The sequence below is a fragment of the Rattus rattus genome, chromosome 4 (genome assembly GCF_011064425.1).
Source record: "Rattus rattus isolate New Zealand chromosome 4, Rrattus_CSIRO_v1, whole genome shotgun sequence".
NCBI lineage: Eukaryota > Metazoa > Chordata > Mammalia > Rodentia > Muridae > Rattus > Rattus rattus.
Genome location: NC_046157.1, coordinates 117,998,306 through 118,005,643, shown reverse-complemented (window position 1 = coordinate 118,005,643; position 7,338 = coordinate 117,998,306).

Below are 7,338 nucleotides of genomic sequence, written 5' to 3'. Positions count from 1 at the left end.
AAAATACCTTCTTCCCTGCGATTGGGGTTTTTGTCCAGTTGCTCCAGGGATCTACCTTGTCAGAACCAAGGATATCATGTCTAACTGGGACCCAGATCCCGACAGTCACGAGAAGGTGAGGTGTTCAGGACTGAGACCTGTGAACACAGAGCAGGAGTCTTCTAAGACTCGCCAGTGTTTCATGGAGGCTCTGATCTTTTATTTAGCATTAAGGTTACTGACACCTCCTAGCATGTCTGTGTGTCCTGGTTGAAAGCTTTGTAGTGTTCCTGCTTCTTTCTGTCTTTTTTTTTTCCTGGTAGTAAAACTTTACAACTTTCCCCTGAAACCAAGAAGAGAATTGCTGAAAATTACATATAGGCTAGCAACTGGAAAAAAAATTAAAAAAAAAAGAAAAAGAAAAAGAAAAACTGTCCTTTACACAGAAAGAAAGCAGTCATAATATTGAATTCTACTGTTTAATGAGATATTTAAATTATATATAATCAAGGGGAAACCTATTATTTTCAATGATTTAAGGGCTCCCATATGAAAGATGAAATACAGGAGTCTCAGAAGATCCTCTTGCAGCCTGTCTTCCCCCGACTCTGAAAGAGCCGCGGAGAGATCAGTGAGCAGCAGCGTCTGCTTCCCTTCTCCTGCCGCGTACAGGCAGTCATCTGTGTTCTTTTCTGTCGGGATGCCCTTCTTAAAGGTATTCCACCCGATCTCTCTGTAGGTGGATTCAAATGTCAGAAGGACTGTGACCTACAGCAGGCAGGTAGGCTGCAGGTCTCCACATCTGATTTAAAAAAAATCACTGAAAGGATTGGTGTAGACAGTGTGGCTCAGTTTTATCTTTCATTTATTTTACTTTTTTTCAAAAGTTTTCAAAATTACATTTATTTATTTAATATATATGATTGTAGGTGTGTGTGTGAGAGAGAGAGAGAGTGTGTGTGTATACATGCATGGATTTGCACACTTACTGCAACATGTGTGTGAAAGTCAGAGGAAAACTTGGGGGAGTCAGTTCTCTTCTTCAATCTGATGTGGGTTCTAGAAATGGAATTCAAGTTGCCAAGCTAGGCAAGAGTCCTTACCCACAGAAGCATGCCATGCACCCTTGATTTCTTCCTTTCGTTCTCTCTCCATTTCTATACAGATCACACTATTTTTGACAGTATTCTTCTCTCTCTCTCTCCATTTTCTATAAAGACCACACTACTATTGATAGTATTCTAACCATGACCATACTTTCCCGGGACACAGAACTGAGGAGACATTCTGCTAAAGTGGCAGACTTCTAGAAAGTGCTCCCCTCCCTGGTAGATGAGGTGTTCCCAGACATGGAGGTAGTACTGGTGCAGAGAAGAGACTCTTGGGTTAGAAAGAATAGCTATTGCCAGCTGGATGCTGTGACGGTTAACTTCAGTTGTCAGTCTGACACAACCTGTAATCACTTGGGGAAAAGTTTCTAAGAGGAGTTGTGTGGATTAGGTTGGGCCGTGGGTATATCTATGAACGATTGTCCTAATTATGTTCATGGAGGTGGGAAGTTCCGCCCATCCTGGGAGATGCCATATGCTAAATTCGAATCCTAGAGGGTAGAGAAAGTGAGCTGCACAACAAGCATATGTGCTTATATTCTCTCTCTGCCTCTGTCTGTCTGTCTGCCTGCCTGCCTCTCTCTCTGTCTGTCTGCCTGCCTGCCTGTCTGACTGTCTCTGTCTCTCTTTATCTTTCTCTGTCCCCCCCACTTTGGCTATAGTTGTGACAAGATGTCTCATGTTGCCGGCTTGGTTTCTCAGGGATGATGAACTCTATCCCAGAACTATGAGCTAAAATCAACCCGGCCTCCTCTAAGTTCTTTTTGTCAGGCTATTTTATCACAGCAACAGAAATAAAGCTAGGAAGGATGTGAAGCTTTGAAGTGTATGCTACCCATGTCAAGTACATTCCTGAAAAAAAGAAAATGTTGTCTTTTTTTAACTCGATGTGCATCTACCTCATACATTCCGCTGACCCTGTGTGCAGTCCGCTCCCACCGATGTCTGAATACAATATGTCACACTATCACTTCTGGGATGTCTCCTGATGCTAGGAAGAAGTACATTTCTCTGGTAGAGAGTAGCTGTTAGTCGCCTCTCGGCGTCTATGACCAAGCACCATAACCAAAAGTAACTTATAAAGACAAGGAAACAAGGGATTGTTTAACACGAATGGTTCCAGAGGAAAAACCAGAATGGTAGGGGGCCCTGGAGGCAAAATCCTGAGCAATTATATTATTAACAGCAAACACGATGAGAAAACAAACAAAAAACTGGACTATGTGGGCTGAAGCTATAGATTCTTAAAGGATGTCACCCCCCCAGGGACCTACCTCCCCCAGCAACTCCCCACCATCTCCCCAAACAGCGCCACCAATTGGAACCAAGTGTCCAGACACATGAGCTTAAGGAGGACATTTCTAATTCAGGACACGGTAGTGTGCTCAACCAGGAAGTTAGGATACATGAGGTACGGATGGGAAGCAAAGCTCCCTGCAGAGTCACCTGAGAGGATGAGAGAGGACTAGAACATATGCCTGGAAAGTAGACAATTTTCACCATGTCTCTAGTCGATAGTAATGATGGTGGTTCTTAGGAATTCCAACCCAACAGATCTGATAGTGTCTCCAGAAAAAAAAAATAGAAAAAAAGAAAGAAAGAAAGAAGGAAGGAAAGAAAGGAAAAGAGAAAAAGAAAGAAAAAAGAAAGAAAGAGAAAAGAAAGAAAAAAAAAAGAAAGAAAAAAAGAAAGAAAGAAAAAAAAAAAAAAAGAAAAAAAGAAAAAAAGAAAGAAAGAAAAAAAGAAAAAAAAAAAAGAAAGGAGGAAAGAAAGAAAGGAGGAAAGAGAGGAAGTGTGGTCTGGTGAATTATGTGTACATTCTTGTGGGTCTGTCCTCATCTAAGATGTGCTGCATTATTGATGGCAAGGCATAAATATTTATTAACTGCACAGCATATTTTTTCTTCCAAAGAGGACAAAAAAAAAAAAAAGAAACAAAGGGGAAAAAAACAAAACACCAAAATTGAACACACAAAACTCTAAATTCTCCTTTTAAATTGCCACATGGAAATTTCTCCTTAAAGTTTAGAGTAAGTAAGCACTGATGTGGTTTAGGTAGACCACAGACAGGCTCATCCCAACCCACCAGACTTTTCTCTGTTTCCATTCTATGTGCTTTGCACACATCCATGTCTACCAGAGCTAGCAAATTCAAAAAACTACGATGGGTCAACTCAGGGGGTAAAAAATCACAATCTCATCAGGAAATTGTCTCTTCACAGCTATGGCAGTATTATCAGAAGTGAGAACGTATACAGGGAAAGGGTATAACTAAATCTTTCCTATTTATTAAGCATTCATATCAATATGTATTTGTGTTACATAGTTCTCCTGAAGTCGATATTTCAAAATACTTTGAAAAAAAATCACGACTTTCTACAGAATCTCAGTGAAGTAGTCTAAATGCCCTTATAGACAAAATGACACTAATGTTTTTAGTATTGAAGTAATTTCTTGTTTTGTTGCTGTCAGAGACTTTATTTAACTGCAGGGTTTTTCCCCTATATCCATGTATAAAGATGTCACAATAAAACCCATTATGCTGATATACATCAGTATATGATAATACATGCTTATACATGCTATACACGCTTAAATGTGCTAGTACATGCTAGTAAAAGGGGAGTACAAATATAAAATGAAGGGAAAAAGGAATGCATAAAATAAGTATGAACAAAGACTGACAGGCCAAATAACCCTTTATTTGATACCGATTATTTTAGAAAAATTACTTATGTTTTTAATGAACTATATTTTCATCATGTTATCCCTTCTGTCATCTCCTCCAATAATCCCCTCACACTCCTACCCATCCAGTCTCTCCCCTCATCTGTCTCTGTCTCTGTTCTCTCTCTCTCTCTCACACACACACACACACACACACACACACACACACACACACACACACTGAAAGAACTTTCCATAAGTCCTTTTACCAAACCATAATTACCCTGTAACTAAAACTCCACACGGACACAATAAAAAATAGTGTTATAGACCAATATTCATAATGCACATAGATTCAAAGCTTCTCAATAAAATACTTGCAAACTGAATTCAGAAACATCAAAAAGATTGTCCACCATGGTGAAGTTGTCTTCATTCTAGAGGGCAATGACACTGTTTGATTCTTAAAGACACTGAACACTGCAATTAAGACACTGCACACTGCAATTAAGGCACTGCACACTGGACTCAAAGAGAGGGCACACTGCACTTAAGGACACAGCACATTACACTTACCAAGATTACACTGTTTCTCGTGTGTTAGAAAAACATCTAAAGATGGATTAATACCCTAAATCATGTTCAGTCTGATATGGCTCCAGACCCTCAGTCACTGGGGTTTGTTTGTTCATTCTCATTGATAAAATTTAGATCAATTCCTGAAATTTTACCTACGCCTATGCTGCACACTGCCTACTCTCACTTACCTCCCACCCACTCTCACTGATATAAGTAATTTATGTTTGAGACAGGGTTCTATGTTTCCCAATCTAGCTTGAATGCATGAACTTCCTCTTTGTCTCTGGAGTTCTGGGGTTGAGGGATGTGCACTGCATCTCACGGAGAAGATCTTTCTAACCAACATTGGCCTGAATTTCCACAAGGACATAGGCTCTGTGCATTGATTCACTGTTCTGCCGCTACTGCCTGACTAGCAATAAGCATGTAGGTATGTGAGTATCCAGATGTCTTAGTCAGGGTTTCTATTCCTGCACAAAACTTCATGACCAAGAGAAAGTTAGGGAGGAAAGGGTTTATTCAGCTTATACTTCCATGTTCCTGTTCATCACCAAAGTAAGTCAGGACAGGAACTCACACAGGGCAGGAACCTGGAGGCAGGAGCTGAAGCAGAGGCCATGGAGGAGTGCTGCTTACTAGCCTGCTTCCCACTGCTTTCTCAGTTTGCTTTCTTATAGAGCCCAGGACCACCAGCTCAGGGATGGCACCACCCACAGTGGGCTGAGCCCTACCCCCTTGATCACTAATTGAGAAAATGCCTTACAGGTGGATCTCATGGAGGCTCTTCCTCAAGGGAGGCTCCTTTCTCAGTGATTACTCCAGCTTGTGTCAAGTTGGAACACAAAACCAGCCAGTGCACCATAGAATAATTATGGGAGGAGCGCTATAGTTTGAATTTGGTTTCTGTTCCCCAGTCTTCCATTGTGATTGGGGCTTGATCCCCACTTTTGTGCAGTTGGAAGGTGGTAGAAACTTTGCTGGTAGATCTGCCAGACGGTACTTAATGTATCAGAACAGTCACTTAAGAAGTGACTTACAGCTTTCCTTTTGGTTGAGATATGTGTTTCTACACACATGATTGTCTCCTTGGGGTATGCTGCCATCCACTGTTTTTACCAGAAGACAAATCAATGTCTTATCAGACTAAATGCTGAGCCTTCAAACCCATGAGCTAAATAAACCAGCCCACGCCAGGTATTTCATTATAGTTATGATCTACTAGCAGAAATGTACAAACAAGTGAATTCATTAACGTAGATAAAAGTTATTCTTTTTTAGAGTAAATATTTGTGAATGTTTTGAACATTATGAGTTGGTATTAAATATCTTAAATTGGTGCTTGCCTAATGTTTCAAAGAGGCGATCATCTTTTACTACAGAAGCCATTTCACTAGACTTTTAAGTTCCCAGAAAATATATTATGCAAGATGCAATGATCACTCAAGTGTAAGATTCATGATGAAAATTTTGTCTAATGCTCTCTAAATTTACTTCTGTAAATCTGTGAAAATTTAGGGAAAAAATTGAGACGTTCTTCCTTGGTTGCAAAAAGACTTTCTAGGTAAGATATAGCACAGTCACACATCTACATATTTACAAATTGATCATCTATATTCTTTGTAATGGTGGCATCCCATTGAATTCACGTTGCCATCATAACATTTAGGTAGATTTGAAATCAGTTTAAAAGTGTAGGTAGTTATGTTTTTATCCTTTGGCGAAAGTTCTTGCTGGTTAATTGTGGGAAGAATCATTCTTCTTGTTTTAGAGTTGATGAAGGGAAGCCTCTGTGCTTTGCAGGTGGCTACTGGCAAGGGCTAGGAATCGCTCTCATTGGTCACTCTGACTTGAAAATCACACGAACTCGGCCATGACAGAGGCTCTGATGCCCCGCACATATCCTAAATTTTCTGCTAAGAAGAATGATATCATTTCTTTATATTTATGAAGACATAAAGTAACTATAAAATGAATTATAAATAGATACCATGGTTTTAATTACTCTTGTCTGAGATAACTACTCCATGAGTCCACATTAAAATACATCCTATGATAGTAGCTGGTCTCCACGGGAATACAAGACCAGTATTCTGTTTTTCAAAGATACATTCAGTACTTGCACAGTTAGCTTTGTTAAAGGAAATTCTCTTTTTAACTAATGGTTTTCAGTAACTGTATTTGTGAGTATGACAAAACTATAATTGTAATTATAGCAAAAGGAATGTTTTGGTATGTTGTTACACTTTATGTGCCAAGGTGCAAAAAAATTATTTACAACAAGTTGAGATTTAGTAAACCGACTTGATTTCACATGCTTTCCATCTCTTGTTCTTTTTTATAGTGAAAGGCTTTTTTTTTTTTAAATTTTTTCCGATCAGAAATACGTTGCAAGTGATTTTTTTTTTTGCAAAAACTAGTAAATAAAATGAATTCCTCACTGTACCTGATCACACAGCCTGTCTAACTCAGAAGACTCTTACAAATAGCCACCCACCTTTGGTTTGGAAATAGTAATGATTTATTCTAAGCACGAGGCAGAAAATATACTTAATTTATTCATTGCACAGCCTATGCACCACCTCAGGGTGGGGTGGGGGTGCTAGAAAAACACTGTGAGCTAATAAATTATTTCTCCTTGTTTGGAAGCCTGTCAATGTGGTGAACCGCTAGTAAAGCTCACAAATGACTTTTATTCTGGAAATGTTGATTTAAACACACACACACACACACACACACACACACACACACACACATAAAATGGGCTTGGTTAAACCTGCCTGTATTTCCATATACATTGCAATAATAAATGTATAATTAATTAGCTTCCAAATAGGAAATCAGGACCAATAAATAGATATAAACACGATCTAAAATTTCCATGATTTTTTTTCTTTTTGTCACATGTGAAAAATTGTTTTCCCGATGTCTGGACCCTCCTTGTGTGAGTCTTCTCTGCAAATGTCAGCATTTGAATAAACTTCCAGCACCGCTCCTTCACAGACTT